Source organism: Xenopus laevis, chromosome 2L, assembly GCF_017654675.1.
Source record: "Xenopus laevis strain J_2021 chromosome 2L, Xenopus_laevis_v10.1, whole genome shotgun sequence".
NCBI classification, from domain to species: domain Eukaryota; kingdom Metazoa; phylum Chordata; class Amphibia; order Anura; family Pipidae; genus Xenopus; species Xenopus laevis.
The window spans coordinates 57,953,241-57,970,685 of NC_054373.1; the positions used below are offsets into that span (position 1 = coordinate 57,953,241).

Sequence of the window (17,445 nt, forward strand, 5' to 3'; positions counted from 1 at the left end):
TGACTTTTAATGTATCCTGTTTCCTGGGAATAGTATTTAGACTTTAGTGGTTCGTCATAAATTCTACTACCCCATAAAGTTGTAAATGGTTTTCTTAGTTTAATAATAGATCGATTTTGCTAATCTGCGCAGTCCTTTATATTTACTTTGCTTTTTTGTTTTATTACAGAGAAAAAGGATTTGTTTTAAATGGGCTCTGTGGAAAATGGCCTTCCTATAAATTGAAGCTAACAGAGCCAAAATAAATGCAAACTTCCTTTTTACATTTTTTTAAGAAATCTTAGTCGCAAAGTAATAAAATCCTTACAAGTGATCGGTTTGCTTCTTTATGTGAGGAAGCTGTGCATGAGTTTATCAGAGAAGCACCATTGTGACTTTCATATACACAACAGGCAACATTTTAGGAAAATAGCAGGAGGCGGAGAAAGGGGTATGACGTAGACTAGAGAGTTTTGCATTTTGTTTTAATTTATTATTTTCTGTTTGAGTTATTTAGCTTTTTATTCAGCAGCTCTCCAGTCTGCAATTTTGCCAATCTGGTTGCTAGGGTTCAAATTACTGTAGCGACCATGCAGATTTGAATCAGAGACAATTACAAAATTCAGCAGATTTGAATATATTTGATTTACGTGATTAAATTACAACTGGGGGAGATGCAATATTACAATGCAATTACAAATCCATCAACACAAATCTATTATATACATTGCGAGCGTTCTGCATTGTTCCTAAAATAATTCTACTGCTCACCCATTCTACAACTAGCAGCCTAATTCACGCATCATTTCTAACTTTCTCAGTCCCATTCATTGGTCTGCCACCTTCATTATTTGCCCTCCAGCTTTTTAAAAAAAATCTATGTATGGCTACAAATTTACAGTTATTGCTACTTATTATTAAGTAGCAATTAGTCCCCTCTCCTGTTCATATTCCATTCTCTGATTCAAATCTGCATGGTCGCTACATTAATTTGAACCCTAGCAACCAGATTGGCAAAATTGCAGACTGGAGAGCTGCTGAATAAAAAGCTAAATAACTCAAACTGAAAATAATAAATTAAAACAAAATGCAAAACTCTCTACATCATACCCCTTTGTCCGCCTCCTGCTGTTTTCCTAAAATGTTGCCCGTTGTGTATATGAAAGTCACAATGGTGCTTCTCTGATAAACTCATGCACAGCTTCCTCACATAAAGAAGCAAACCGATCACTTGTAAGGATTTTATTACTTTGCGACTAAGATTTCTTAAAAAAATGTAAAAAGGAAGTTTGCATTTATTTTGGTTATGTTAGTTAAACATTCTCTTGTAGCTCATAAGAAGCTCAATTGAAAAGTTGTTTAAAATTAGCCACTCTATAATATACTAAAAGTTAACGTAAAGGTGAACTGCTGTTATAACTTGGCTGCCATTTTAGCCTTTTGTGGTAGATGTAACAGATTGTGATAGTTGTAGAAAAGATCATGCTATCTATGCTCACAGGTACTAGAAACTGAATAAAGAATTCCATCCTAAAATAATATACGTTCATAATGTGAATATACGGGCCCCTGTGGGAGAGTCCCCTACCCTCCACCCCTGGGGGGGAAATGCTCCTAACTTTTTACTTACCCCTCTGTGCAGATTCAGGGATCACAGTTTACGGCAGCCATCTTCTGGGTCTTCGCGTCTTCCGGCGGTTCAGCAATTTCCATCCATTTCGGCTTCGCCGGTCTCACAAAATACCAAACCAAGCGAATTGTATGGAAAGGAAGAATTAATGTCATTAATATAGTGTTTTTCAAATAGTTAAACTTGTTCCAAACCTTAAATACACAAATTAGATATATAGGCAGGTTCCAACAATAGGATTTCTAGGAATAATTATCTATAAGGCCAAACTGCTAGGAGGCCTGAATCTACCGGATTTTGAAGTATATCACCAGGTGAGTATCCTTGCTAAAATTGTATGTATTGAATATCTAAGATAAACTCAAATATACAGTGGAGGTTGAAATGCAAAAAAGAAGTTTTTTTCCAGACCAGCGCCTGCGGCAACAAAAGAGTTAAATACCAAAAATGGTGCAGTATCTTTGGTTCAAGTGGTGTCACCCGATGTGATTTGTAACTCTAGCGAACTCTTCACTTCTCACTTGCCCAAATACACCTTATGTGGATTCTCCGTTAGTGAATTTAAATACTTTTACTTCCCATTCACCGAATGAAAATTATCCTTAAATGGCCAGAGGGCCTACTCACAGACAACCTGGTGTAAAGCGCCTTAAAAGTGGATTCCCCACATACTACTCTCCAGCCTTGCGCGTCCCTCCAGATGCTTGATTATAAGGGTAGGAAAACGCAAAATAGTGTAATACTGTTTAAAAATGACTATTTAATAAAAAGCAATTACACTCACATTTCACATGTTAAAATCATCGCATAAGTCCGTTTGGATGGTGTGTGTTGTAGTCCGTCCACCCTTGTAGAGTACTATGACCCTTCCTTGGACCTTCGATTCGCCTAACGCGTTTCGCTGTATCAGCTTCCTCAGAGGCTATATACAGCGAAAACGCGTTAGGCGAATCGAAGGTCCAAGGAAGGGTCATAGTACTCTACAAGGGTGGACGGACTACAACACACACCATCCAAACGGACTTATGCGATGATTTTAACATGTGAAATGTGAGTGTAATTGCTTTTTATTAAATAGTCATTTTTAAACAGTATTACACTATTTTGCGTTTTCCTACCCTTATAATCAAGCATCTGGAGGGACGCGCAAGGCTGGAGAGTAGTATGTGGGGAATCCACTTTTAAGGCGCTTTACACCAGGTTGTCTGTGAGTAGGCCCTCTGGCCATTTAAGGATAATTTTCATTCGGTGAATGGGAAGTAAAAGTATTTAAATTCACTAACGGAGAATCCACATAAGGTGTATTTGGGCAAGTGAGAAGTGAAGAGTTCGCTAGAGTTACAAATCACATCGGGTGACACCACTTGAACCAAAGATACTGCACCATTTTTGGTATTTAACTCTTTTGTTGCCGCAGGCGCTGGTCTGGAAAAAAACTTCTTTTTTGCATTTGAACATTTGAGAACAGTTGGAGAGACTGTGAAAAGACCGGCTACACAAAAGAACCCAAAAGGACTCATTATTCCGCAAACACGTAACATTATACAGTGGAGGTTGTTTGAAAACAGTTGGTAGATGGGAGTTTTGGGCTCTCTAGTCTGGGCTAAACAGACTAAGGGGCAAATTTATTTACCTTCGATGTTGCGCCAGTGTTCGATTCGCCGCACTTCGCAAGGCGTAGATTCGCCAGGGTTGCGTAAATTCACGAAGATCCAAAGTTGGGCACAAGTTACCGATCGTTTGCGAAGTTGCGCTAGCGATGTTACGATCGGCGGTTCGAAGTTACCCTAGCGATCGGAAATTTGTATACGGCGTGCATTTAAAGTACCACATTACGCTACACAAGGCCAGGGAACCTTCATAAGTGTTCTCTAATGCCCTACACGTGTGCCCACAATATAGTTTAGGTGGCATATGTTATCAAATGTAGGGGGGAAGGAGAGTTTAGTAAGCACTCATACCTCCAAAAATCCTTTCATTTGGTGCAAGTCTCACAGTTTCCACCACCAACTGATTTTTGAATCCTTTGTATCACAGACAGCACCATCCACTAATGTATTTTCTTAAAACGCCTTTATTGAGACATATGCTCTTGACCCAGATAAAACACAAGGGGAAGGAGGTTACCCTTGCTCTTTTTCAGCCTATCACCCATAAAAAAGTAAAAGACGCCTGCGTTTTTTAGGACTTAGAAAACATTTCTACTATCTACTCTATAGCACTTTGACTGGTCTGAGGTGGCGAAGTAAAGTCTGGCGCAAGAGGTAACGTTCACGAAAATCTGCAACTTAGTGAATTAGCGTAGTTACGTCCCTTCGCCATAGTGCAACTTCGCCTGCCGTAAGGGTGGGAAGTAGCGCTGGAGTAGGTCTACTTCGCTAGCCAATTTACACCAGCACCAGTTAGTAAATCGGCGAAGTAACGAAATGACGTCACACTGGCGAATCTGCGCTATCGTTAGCTGATTTGCGCTCTAGTGAATTTGCCCCAAGGGTTGGTTTAATGCATTGGCACCCCTAGGCTATATATGATCAGGGGCCCATCTGGTTTTCTTCAATTAATATTTTTATTTTCTTTTAATATTTCTTTTTATTTGCGCTGCTGGGTCCAGTTAAGTGCACGTGCTGGGAAAATGCAGGCAAAAGAGCTCAGGTGCATGTGTCTGGATCTGTTCTTATTTGGATACAGCAGTATTATGGAAGTGGGGGCTATGGATGTAGCCTAAGGGCCCCACTATTCATTAATCCGGTACTGGTCCAGAGGAACACAGCAGAAGGACGAGGAAATACTGTAGCTTAAGAGCTATGGAGAAAGGTGGAAAGAATGGCACATATGAAACAGAGAAGAAAATTGTACGAGGGGTGGAGAAAAGACAAAATAGCAGATGCAAAGAGGTACAAAGAATGGGAGTTAAGGTGGCCATACACAGGCCGATAAAAGCTGCAAAAGACCAAGTCGTCAGCTTATTGGCATGTTTCCTCCTGTGCCAGACTTGCCTTCGCCATCTCAGACCAGGCGAAGTGCAATAGAGTAGATAGGGGCTTGCTTCAAAAAAAGTTGACACTGGCGTCTTTTACTTTTTTAAGGGTGATAGGCTGAAAAAGATCGTCAATTTTTTTGGGAGTACCCTCCTTCCCCCCTACATTTCCTAACATATGGCACCTAAACTATACAGTGGGCACATGTATAGGGCAAAATAACAACTCTATTTTATTTAATGAAGCTTTCCCAGCCTTGTGTAGTGTAATGTATTTGCTGCTACATATACATCCATTGTACTTTAACTTGGCGCCGTATGCAAATTAGGCATGGCTATCGTAACTTTGATGCGCTTGACGAATTAATGGTAGAGCAACTTCGCTACCTTTCGCCTCCCTGAGTGCAACTTCGGATTTTAGTGAATTAGCGGTGCCCTGGCGAAGTGTAGCGAAGCCAACGCTGGTGCAACTTCGAAGGTAAGTAAATTTGCCCCCTTATCTTGCCCCCATATGTCATTCTCTTCTGCTTGGGATACTCATTTCATATTCCCAAGTGCCATTCTATTCTCACCACTTTTAATGCCTTCCTTATTTCTGTTTTCACTCTCTGCTTCATCCTGTACTGCAGGGACACTCTGTTCTTATGTATATGCTAAGATTATTATTTATAATAGTGGATATATCACTAATACAATATAGATTGCATCAGCACCACCAATATTTGACAGCTGCTTCTGCTCTATGCCATGGCACAGGTTTAACATGTAAGAGTAAATCGGGGCAGGAGGGGCAAGCAATATGGGGCATTGCTGACTGCACCTACTATGTTAAAGGTACCAAGTGCCATGTGCAATATAGACATACTGTATACAGAAACAAAAGTAAAGACATATGTATGTTATCTTGCTTCGTGGTACTTATTGTGCTGTAGAGGGGTATGCTATATATAACAAAGTTTTAAAAATGTCCCCAGTGCGTGGCCAGACACTTGAGGTTAAATATGCAATGAAGCTAAGATGGGGCCTCTTCCTTGAAACAAATATCACAGAAAAAATATGCTTTCCCTTTTTCATCCAAAAGTCTGTTCTGTATTCAGTATCTGCGATTGATTCTGTTAAATGATGTTGCATTGGTGCCCCCTACTGTTTATCTAAACAAAGTACATCCAAGAGCTGACATTCCGTCACAGTGTAAAGAGGCAGTCCCAAAACATTCATAATAAATCTGAGGATTTTATCACACCCTGCTGTCTGACTAAAAACCCTGAATGGACCCTTTCTGACCCTTACTGCTCACACATAAAAGCAACTGTAATCTGCCACGTTTTATTTATTTTTTTATTTTTGGAAGGCTTTAAACAGCTTCATCTTATCACATTCTGCCCTTTTATGGCAAATGGACCATTTCTTTTAATGGAATGACTTTTCATTTTTTTAAATTTTATTTTCCTGAATATTTAATTAAGAGGATTATTGAACTATGTTTGATGTATTACAATAACGTTTTAAACACATTTTATGGTCCATAAAGGATAGCGGGTGTAAAGACCAGGATTAGCTTCAGACCCGGATTTGTGGAAAGGCCACCTAGGTCTGGGCCTAGGGCGACAGGATTTTAGGGGAGCGACATGCTGCCCAACCACACCCACATTGGTTCGAAAACACTGGAGATACAATCATTTTTTAAATTTTCCATGCACCATTCCTTGCTCCAGTCCAGATGATGAAAATTTGCCCAAATAAAGGGGAGGGGACAGGGGCATGAACGGCAGTGGGCCTAGGGGCACCCACGATGTAAATCCGGCCCTGCTTAGCTTGCACATCATTTGCTATAAAAGTCTGTAATACTTTTTTTAAATTTCTAACTAAATAACATTAAGTGCTGTTAGGCAGTGTTTAAAGCCAGGAGCTCATGTACGCATGATAATCTTTGTCTTCATTTCTGAATTTAACTTTTGTTGCAGTTTGCCATTTAATCAAGTCAGCCAACCTCCACTGCCACCACACAGTTCACCTGTTTCAATTATAAGCGAGTGGAAACTAACTGCTAAATTCTGGAAAATCTTTATGAATTTTTTGGGTTCACGAAAAGGCCTCAGTTTGTATAGATGATCGGCGCTCAGGACGCAACTTTGCATTTTAGTGAATTAGCGTACTAGTAACATATTTGTGCCTTAGGAAGTTGCGTGGAGTGTGCAAAGATCTGAGGAATTCTCCTCTAGATCCTCTAGTCGGGCTGGGGGGACCGGGGGCCCACCGGGACTGCTGCCAAGGGCCCCCCGTCCCCCACTGTGACCACGGCTCAGCAAGGAAGCCGCTTGGTGCGCAAACCGGGATTTTTTTTCAAATATAAAAATTTAGAGAGGGGTTCTGGCCCGGCGGGGACCCATGAGGGTCGGGGCCCACCGGGTATTTTACCGGTGTCCCGCCGGGCCAGTCCGACACTGCCACAATGGGAGGTTTTGGACCCCAAACCAGACATTCATACCCTCTATATGGAATTTAATGTTAAATTCTTTAAGGGAAAATTGCCTGAACTCGACCTGAAATGGAGCAACAGAATTTCTGTGTAAGTCATGAACTAAACTTCAAGTTTGTACATCACCATTAAGATGTAATATAATGTAGGAAAACAAGTATAATTAAGTGGGAAAAAAAACCTCATAGTAATTTCATATTTTGTTTTGCAGAACGTCTGGACGTACTATAAGGACTAGTACTGGAAAGCTCAAAATTCGCCTTAATAAGCCTCTTCTTGATTTAAGGCCAAGGAGTACTACAGTGGAAGTAAGTCTTTTGTTTCATATTTGTTTATTCTCTAGGGTATATTTGCAATAGATATTTTTTGTGACACTGACTTCAGCTGAAAAGACTTTCAGTCACTTCAACCGTCTATTTACTTACATTAAAAACTTGTAATAATATTTATTTAACTGAATCTTTCTGTTCTCTACAGATCCTCCTGCATGAAATGATACATGTACATCAATTTCTCAGTAATTCACGTGATGAAGGCCATGGATCACTCTTTCACAGCCATAAGAGGCGTATTAATAAAATGACTGGAGCAAATATTATGGTAAGTGGTTAAACACAAAGTATTTATTGCTATATTAGAAGCAATCTGTTAATTCTATTACTGTATTAAACACGATTCCCCTTGTACTTTTCTTTATATATATTTTTCTTTTTTATATAGGCCCACCCTGATTATAAAGAGCAATATGAACTACTGAAGCGCCATTGGTGGAGGTGCAACAGTCCCTGCGGAGAATTAGAAAAAAGGATTATGAACCGTCCACCTTCTACCAATTCTCCAAATGTGGAGGAGAATTTATCAAAGTTTCAGAGCCTAAAGACAGTCCTGCAAAAGAGAGAAGGAAGGTCTAACCTTCCAAGAAATAATGCAAATTTCAGAAAAGACCTACTTTTCAGAAAATACCTATTTTTATAGCATGACTTTGTATTTTCTTTGCCTGCATCAGGCACTCGTAAAACCAATGAAAACTCAATGTAAATAATTGAAAAAAAATAATAAAAATTAAAGAAAACCTTTTGCTTTTGCAGCACCTTTCATTCACACTTCATATGTTTCTATTTCCACATTAGAATCAGGGAAGGGAAAAAATAATCAGCTAGCTAAAATAGCTATTGATAGCACCGTGGTCTAAATACATGGGCCCATTTTTCTAAGTAAGAACATGATGGGAACTTATACATTTTTGGGGAAAAATACAACTTAGTACCTGGAATATTCCTTTCAAGCTATGTTCATATATCGATATATCAGCATATATCAACTTCAAAAACAAAATCACAATCATGATGAACATTGCTTCCATGTCCATACATTTTTTGTGCAGATACTTTTAATGAAACAATAACCATAAATTACTTAATGGAGCGTGGGAAAAATGTTAGGTACCCCTCAGTAATTATAATATCTTACCTGAGACGTGGGGTCAGTGCTCCTGATCACCGAAAACGACTCTGGCAGGCCATGCATTAATCTCATTAATATATAAGCATACCACTATTATTTTGATAAAGCACTAAAGCGCCATTGGTGACTGTGCGATGGTCCCTGTGGAGAATTAGTAAGAAGGATTATGGACCGCCCACCTTCTGCCAAGGCACACAAGCGGAAATATTGAGGAGAGTATCAAAATTTTAGACCCTGAAGACCGTCCTGCATAGTAGAGACATACAGTAAATGCTAACCTACAGATTCACTTAAAACTGTAGACTATTATGTAGAATTATTATTGGCTTTTATGATGCTCATTACATAAACTTCCAAAAAGAGGCCACAGAGACAAACAGAGGTAAATCAGCTTTTTTAATTGAAGCTTCAGCAGAATATGTTAAGACTTCATTGAAAATAATAGAGCTTTATGGAAGTGATAAAAAGACATCCTTAAATGACAAGAAAAACTAGGAAAGCTATACAAAGACATTAAAGACATTCCATGCAGTCACCTTTACCCCAAATATGCAGAGGTTGTCGTGTTGTACCAAAACATTAAAACGGCTCATTAATTTGGGCTTCATGGGGCCCCCTATACCTCTTGCCCCCCCCCCCCTGCTTCCTATGTAGATATGCCTGTGCAAGGAGCATAGGGCAGGCACAGTATGGTACACACAGGGAACACAGGGCAGGCACAGTATGGCACACAGGGAGCATACAGCAGGAATAATACAGCAGGAGGCAGGGAAACTTCTCAAGATCTGGTGCCCCTTCAGCAGTTTGGCTGAAGTATGAAGAGGTGAACAATGTGGGAATTTATAGTCTGGGACTGAGATGTGAACAGTACAGAGCTTTAGGAGACTGAACAATAGAGGTGTCATAGGTGTGAACAATGCAGGGGGAATTAAAGGTGTAAACAATGCAGGGGGAATTAAAGGTGTGAACAATGCAGTTTAAAGTTTACTGTCTGAATCTGAGGTGTAAATGTAGGCGCCAGTTAATCTCAGTTCTGATACCATTTAAAGTTTAGGGTGGTGGCACACGCTGCTACTTGGGGAGATTACTCGCCCAGCGACAAATCGCCTCTTCTTTGGATGACTAATCTCTCTGAAATACCTTCCAGCTGGCTAGAATGTGAATCGCCGGGGGGATGGAACTCGAAATGCTTCGGCTTTCCGAAGTTTCCTCGTGAAGCAACTTCTTGGAGACTTCAGAAAAAACTAATTGATCCAAATGCAATCCCGTTCTGCGATTTATTTTCTAGCTGGTGGGAAGGCATTTCGGGGACATTAGTCGCCCGAAGAAGAGGCGATTTGTCACTGGGCGACTAGACTCCCCAAGTACAGGGTGTGCCACCACCCTTACACATGGTAAGCAGTCACAGCATACAGGCTTTCATGTGGGGGGCCACACAAGAGGAGGCTAGTTGGACAGCACTGATTTCTACCATGCCTTCAAGCCCCTCCAAACCCATTCTACAACTTACTTACTGATTACTAAGGGAGTTGTGTTAGTTGCACTTCTAGTACATCTTCTAGGTGGCTGCTGGTTTGCTCTACCAGCTCTGATTGTAGTATCAAATACAAGCAGGCTTCACCTTTAAATACATTTTAAGTGAGAGAGTGACGCCAATACCTTATCTGCTGCAAATGGGGGTTCCCAATCTTTATTCCATGGTGCTCATCACACTTCACGGTGATTAAACGTTTTGGGACCTCAGTGACAATCAAACAGAGAACTGTGCAAAATTTATAGATAAACCAATTGTTACCCCTAGTGGAGGTCCACAATTATTACGTAAAAAAAGAACATGTTAACCATTTGTGTCCATCTTGTTACAGTCCATAAGTGTTATACAGCATTTTGCAATACAAGAGAATATATCATGATCAATTTTCTTTCACCTTTGCCATTAAAAATTCATTCATGTGAATATCTATCGTGTATAAAGTGCATCAAATTCCACCTGTAATAAATATCAATATAAAATACAATCAATAAAAGTCTTCTACTTTACTGATAATTAATATACTGAATATATACAAGGATAAGAAGGATACAAAAAGATGTCTCTACCTTACTTGAAATATGTGGGGTTGACACTGCAATAAAAAGCAGTTCAGGCTCCAATTTTCATTTAAGCCTTTCGGGGACAGAGTGTCTAGCTTCCAGATCCAAAAGCACTCTCTTTGGAGAAGTTTTTTTATCAACATTTAAATGATTGGTTTTAATTTCTTCTAAGACCTGCCATCACAATTGTGCCACGTTGTGCTTACATTGTGCCCAAAGTTTGCTAATAGGAGTAGCCTTTGTCTGAAAGTTACGGATCGCACTACAATGCTCATTTAAACGCATCCTCACCATTCTATTTGTTTTTCCTACATAACCCTTTCCACACGGGCATTTTAGATAGTAAATTACATTTTAGACATACATGTAAATGCTATGTCTAAAATAGCATGTAACACAGGTAATGCTATTATGCAGAGAAATCTTTCTTTTTAAAATAAGTTAGGGACCGCCATATGGGGTTTACCTTGACGTGGTATGGTGGCTTTTCAATTTTATGATCATAACTTTGGTAACTAAAAACCCCTGTTTTGTAAACATGCACTTGCATTTATATTGAATTATTTATGAGACAGGGGCCCAGGGAAGTGCATTGTAAGTAGCACTTCCATTATATTTAAATATATTTTGATTTAGCCTTGAGTGCTTCCACAATTTTCCCTCTAATACATGTAAAGTAGCCATGTAATTTTTTTGCCCTGTGTCGGGTGCAGCACTGTGTCACCTTTTATGATTCCATTACAATTTTGGCAGGACTTGCATGGTCCCAACTACTGGTTTACCCAAAAATCTTTGTTTGGGTGTTCTAGGGGGTTGCAGATCGGTGTGCACCAGAAAATCAATTATATTCTTCCCTCTCTTATAGGCAAATCTAGGCTACTCTTTAAATACCTTGGCTATTCTAGGATCTGTCATTAGTATAGGCCAATATTTTCTCACCACTTTCTGTACTCGTTTTGAGTGTATGTCAAAAGTGGTGACAAAAGGTATCCTTTCTCTAGTTTTTTCACTTTTCCTACTAGTCAGTAAAGTCTCTCTAGGTATCTCATTAACCTCTTTCTCTGCCACCTGTAGCACTGTCTTAGAATAGCCTTTATTCTTAAACATACTTAGCATTTTCTTTTTACTATTTACATAATTCTCTTGTATAGAGGTAATATGTTTGCATCTCAGTTGGCTCTTAGGGAGACCTGCCATTGTATTTGGTGTCAAAACGGAGCATGCTGTCGTTATCCACCGCTTTTCTGTTTAAATTAGTTGATAAATTTACCTTCTCCCTCTTCACCTGTACATCCAGAAATTCAATTTGTGTTTTGTCAAAGTGCAGAACAATTTTATGGTACTATGTGTTCGATTTACATAGTCTGCAAATTGTAATAATTTCTCCTTTGACCCATTCCATGCAAAAAATATATGTCCACATAACGACAGTACCAGAAAATATATTGTGAAAAGAGTGTATTTTGTAAAATGATTTTCTCTTCAAGATCATACATAAAGATATTAACATAATTGGGTGCCATATTAGCACCCATACTCGTACCTTGTTTTTGTAAATCGAATTGAGTGTTAAATCTGAAATACCGTATATACTCGCGTATAAGCCGAGTTTTTCAGCACCCAAAATGTGCTGAAAAACTCGACCTCGGCTTATACGCGGGTCAGCTAAATCCCTGCACATACCGTAGCCAATCCCTCACCGGCCGCAGATACGAGGCTCCTTCTGCGGCCCCAACACACCTCCCTCTCCCATAGCGCATCAGCAAAAGCAGAAAAAAGGTACCGTACCGACTGTCACGATCGCCGCCCGGAGCAGGTCCAGGAGCTCCGGGCGGCGCGTCCTTCCCTGCCGGCGTCGCTCCCAAAATGGCGGCGCCCATGTGTACTGAGTGTATTGCACTCAATACACATACTCAATAACAGCTGTGTTATTATGCACTCAATACACCAGCGTATGTGATGTACAATTTTCCATTCTATAAGGTTGCCTCTGATGCAGCTTATTGTAATAAATATAAAAACAAATATAGTCACTTACATTAAATAAGAGGAATGTCCAAAAAGGTGGGAGGTCACAGGGAAAACAAGTGGCAATTGTCCAGCTAATAGTTCTGACTCTTTTAAATCGTTTTAGATAGATTTCTATGCCATAAAACATGATTACACATTTACACATTCACATTTTGAAATCTGACATGGGGCCCCTAGGCTTATACACGAGTTTCCAGTTTTCTTAGGTAAATTAGGTACCTCGGCTTATACACGGGTCGGCTTATACACGAGTATATACGGTAATTTCTGGTTAGTACAATCTGGAAGAGGGAGCAGATACATGATAATACATATGTATCCTCTGTGTATTTCCTATGAAGATGCCTCTATTCCTTCTTCATGCGGAATGCATGTATAAATACTTGACACATCCATAGTGCATAAAGAAAGAATTGTTCAGTGTACCTTCCTAAAAAAGCAATACGTTTTCCGAACGAAAGAGGTGTGATTACCAAAATAATGTGTTATAGAAATGAAAAGAAGTAAAACCCCTCTCTATTCAATTGACCACCAATTAAAGAAAATTCAAATATTAGTGCAGCAGTGTCAGAGTTTATTAACAGTTTCGTTAACGGTTACTAACCCAGTGTTGCTTCAATTATTGGGCAGCCATTGCTGGGTTACCCAATAAAGTGCTATGTGCTAATAATTCATTAGCAATTAAAAATCATGTAACAGGATTAATTAATATTGTGCTATAAAGTGCTAGTGCTTCAAATGAAATTGAGAAGTTAACTTAAATAACCAGGATTAAATTGACCCAGGTGAGATTAAAGTTAATTCATTATTATATATCACACATTAAAATCCATTCATTATAGAAGATTGTAGATAACTGATTAACTGTTAAAAAGTAAACTTTACTAAATTCATTAAAATTGCTGCAAATCAATTAAGGTAATCTTTGAAGACTGCATAAAAATTGGTGAGTAATAATTAATCCATACACCCCCGTTAAAGTTATAGGGTGTTAAAAAACGTTTGCATAAAATTATTCAAAGGAGACCAGCATTGAAAGAGAAAGGAGGAATAGGAAAATTGTTAGAGGTGGAGAAGTCCCAAGTTCTAGCTGCCTGTATTTTTCTAAGTCTGGGACCCCACACGGAGGAGAAAGTAGGTCACTGGGGACTGTAGTCTCAATTTTACCTTGCTATTTTATAATCTAAAAGTGACTCGTTTGGTGTCACTTTTAGATTTTGCCTTGACAAAGCCAGCAGGCGAAACACGTGTTGGCACACTGGGAAGCGCTTTTTGTGAAGTCTCCTGGGCGCTTTCCTTATTTTTACTATTGCAAAATAATTTCCTATTGATTTTAAACCTTTGCGACCGCATTGATTCTTCTTTTATAATCTTACCTGTTATCCAATGGCACTGTGGGATTTGTAGTTTTATAGGGAAGATTAGCTCTCCGAATTATAAAATAGCAAGGTAAAATTGAGACTACAGTCCCCAGTGACCTACTTTCTCCTCCGTGTGGGGTCCCAGACTTAGAAAAATACAGGCAGCTAGAACTTGGGACTTCTCCACCTCTAACAATTTTCCTATTCCTCCTTTCTCTTTCAATGCTGGTCTCCTTTGAATAATTTTATGCAAACGTTTTTTAACACCCTATAACTTTAACGGGGGTGTATGGATTAATTATTACTCACCAATTTTTATGCAGTCTTCAAAGATTACCTTAATTGATTTGCAGCAATTTTAATGAATTTAGTAAAGTTTACTTTTTAACAGTTAATCAGTTATCTACAATCTTCTATAATGAATGGATTTTAATGTGTGATATATAATAATGAATTAACTTTAATCTCATCTGGGTCAATTTAATCCTGGTTATTTAAGTTAACTTCTCAATTTCATTTGAAGCACTAGCACTTTATAGCACAATATTAATTAATCCTGTTACATGATTTTTAATTGCTAATGAATTATTAGCACCTAGCACATAGCACTTTATTGGGTAACCCAGCAATGGCTGCCCAATAATTGAAGCAACACTGGGTTAGTAACCGTTAACGAAACTGTTAATAAACTCTGACACTGCTGCACTAATATTTGAATTTTCTTTAATTGGTGGTCAATTGAATAGAGAGGGGTTTTACTTCTTTTCATTTCTATAACACATCCATAGTGCATAGAAAACCCTCTTCCTCTTCTGTCAAGGAAAGATGAGAAATTGTATTCAAAAAATCAGTTGTATCACGGAGGCATGTTGGCTGTTCTTGCACTATGGGATTCAAGTAGCTATCTATGAACACAGCCAAGGGTTGCAGTAATGATTAATTTCCGGATACTATAGGCCGACCCGGGGGTTAACGATGGTTCTTTATGGATTTTTGGCAGTAAGTAGAAAATTGGAACTCTTGGATGTATTACTGTTAAAGCTGTTTTTATGTCTGGTGTTACAATACCTTCAACTTCTGCATCATTAAATATAGTATCTATTTCTTTTTTATATTTGGCTGTGGGATCATCTGTTAACGCCTGATAATGATCACTATTGTTCAACTGTTTTGTTGCCTCTTGTATATAAAAGAACCTTATCCATTATCACCGTAGCCCCTCCTTTATCTGCTCTTTTGATCACTATGTTGGAATCCTTACTTAATGCTATGAGAGCTTCATGTTCAGATTTGGATAGGTTACAGTGGGAATTGGACAAGGAGCAATTCTGCCATATTTTGTGACATTCCTGTGTAAACATATTTTGGAACATATTTAATGCTTTATTATCTACAGGTGGATCATAGTTGCTACTTTTAAATAATTTTTTAGACAGAGGCATTTTAGTGGTATGTTGTACAATGTTCCCTTTATCATGAAACCACATTTTCAACCTTAATGAACGCATGAATTTGAACAGATCTACCTGAAAATCAAACAGTCCCACACTGTGTGTTGGTATAAAAGACAGTCCCTTATTCAAGACACGCTGTTCAAAGTCAGTGAGTTCTCTTGAAGAGATATTGTGTATACAGTTCTCACCTATTTCTTGTGTTTCTTCTGAGTTACTACTGCCTGCGATGAGTTGGATGATTTGTGTGCAGCTGTTGTTGATCTCCTGGTCGCCCCTTGTGCGCCCTCCTCCTCCATGCTGCTCAGCGTATCTGCATTGCCTCTACCTTATCCCCTAATTGAACTTTCATTTACATCAGCACGGGCCCTCCCATCCGAAACTCCCCCTTTGTCGTCCCCCCCCACCAGCACACACCTGAGTGAGTCATTGCTTCATGCGATTGGGTGGGGGGAAGTCAGAATTTCTTTATTCAGCAGCTCTGCAGATTGCAATTTCAGCAATCTGGTTGCTAGGAGCCACATTACTCTAACAACCATGCATTGATTTGAATGAGAGATTGGATTATGAATAGGAGATGGTCTGAATAGAAAGATAAGTAGCAATTATGTGTAGCCTTACAGAGCACTTGTTTTTAGATGGGGTCATTTGAAAGCTGTAATGAGTCAGTAGAAGATATAAAATAAATAATTCAGATAGAATAAAAAAGAAAAATGAAGGCCAGTTGAAAAGTTGCATCTAATTAGCCATTCTATAAGTTCAGGTAAAAGTGAACCATCCTTTAAAATAACTCAACACACCAGTGAAGTGATTCCAGTAAACAGCTAAAACCTTTCAATGTTTTTATGCTGCTAGGATAATGAAAGTGGCACCCATCTTAGCTAAAACAAGCTACTCTCATACATGAGAGAAATACTTTGCTGTGAATGCTTTGGAAAAGCCTAGAAAGAATGCCATATTCGGCATTCTGATCTGTATGTAGAGCATTTTCCATAATTTGATATGGGGGAGAGGTAATAGGTGATTTTGTTCCAGAGCTTCCCTTCCATGGAACCAAAACTACCCATTCTATCCATGCAACAGTATTATATTGAGACAATAATAAAGGTCCTTCTTTATCAGTCGCAAATATATTAAGTGGTAAACTTCCAAAACCTTTCCTCTTAATCAGACCCCAGGATCACTACACCTCTGCTTCACAACTGTTACTCTCTATTAGTTGTTGCAAGAATTTCCCCAGATCCCAGTAGTTACCTGAGCCACCTGATAATCCAACCTCAGGAGTAATTATCCCTCCTCTGACTTTAAATATCCAGTAACATCAAAAACGTTTTTTAAAAAATCTGTTAGTATACAACACCAAAAAAACACAAAGACAAATTAAACTTTAAAATCGCACAGCCTTTAATAAGAAATAACTTACCGGACCTCCGCTTGCGTTCCTCTTCAGAAAAGGCGACACTGCGATGATTCATTGTGCAGCTCTCGATTTCTCCTCCCTGGGTATCTCCTATAAGGAAGGCAGGGAGGAGAAATTGACCGCCGCATGATGGATCGTTGGATAGCTCTTTCTGAAGAGGAGCGCAAGCAGAGTTCGGGTAGTTATTTCTTAATAAAGGCTGTGCGATTTTAAAGTTTCATTTGTCTTGGTGTTTTTTTTTCTTGGTATACTAATTAATTTTTTTTTAAATTTTTTGATGTAACTGGTCCTTTGGGAACTGCATTTTTCTCTCAGGCAGGATCAGGCTAGTCAGACAGGATAGCTTTGAAAGTTACAGTCTGTATGGGTTTATTCCAGTTTCTTACCAAGCTGAAAAACATACAGGCAGGTTAACTGGCTACTGATAATAAGGGTAGTGCCTAAGAGTGTAAGCTCCACTGGGACAAGGACTGGTGCAAATAAAAAACTTTTTACTGTAAAGCGTTATAAAATATATTGGTGTTATATAAATATAGGATTATAATAAACCCTATGAACT

The 17,445-nt window shown here is 38.9% G+C and overlaps 1 long non-coding RNA gene across 1 annotated transcript; it reads left to right on the forward strand.

Annotated features, from left to right (window-relative positions):
• The first annotated feature begins 6,338 nt into the window (after positions 1-6,338).
• On the forward strand, positions 6,339-7,925 carry LOC108708079. The gene is made up of 3 exons (XR_001934378.2): positions 6,339-7,373; positions 7,543-7,665; positions 7,786-7,925. It is a non-coding gene; the product is annotated as an uncharacterized LOC108708079 (long non-coding RNA).
• The last annotated feature ends 9,520 nt before the right edge of the window (positions 7,926-17,445 follow it).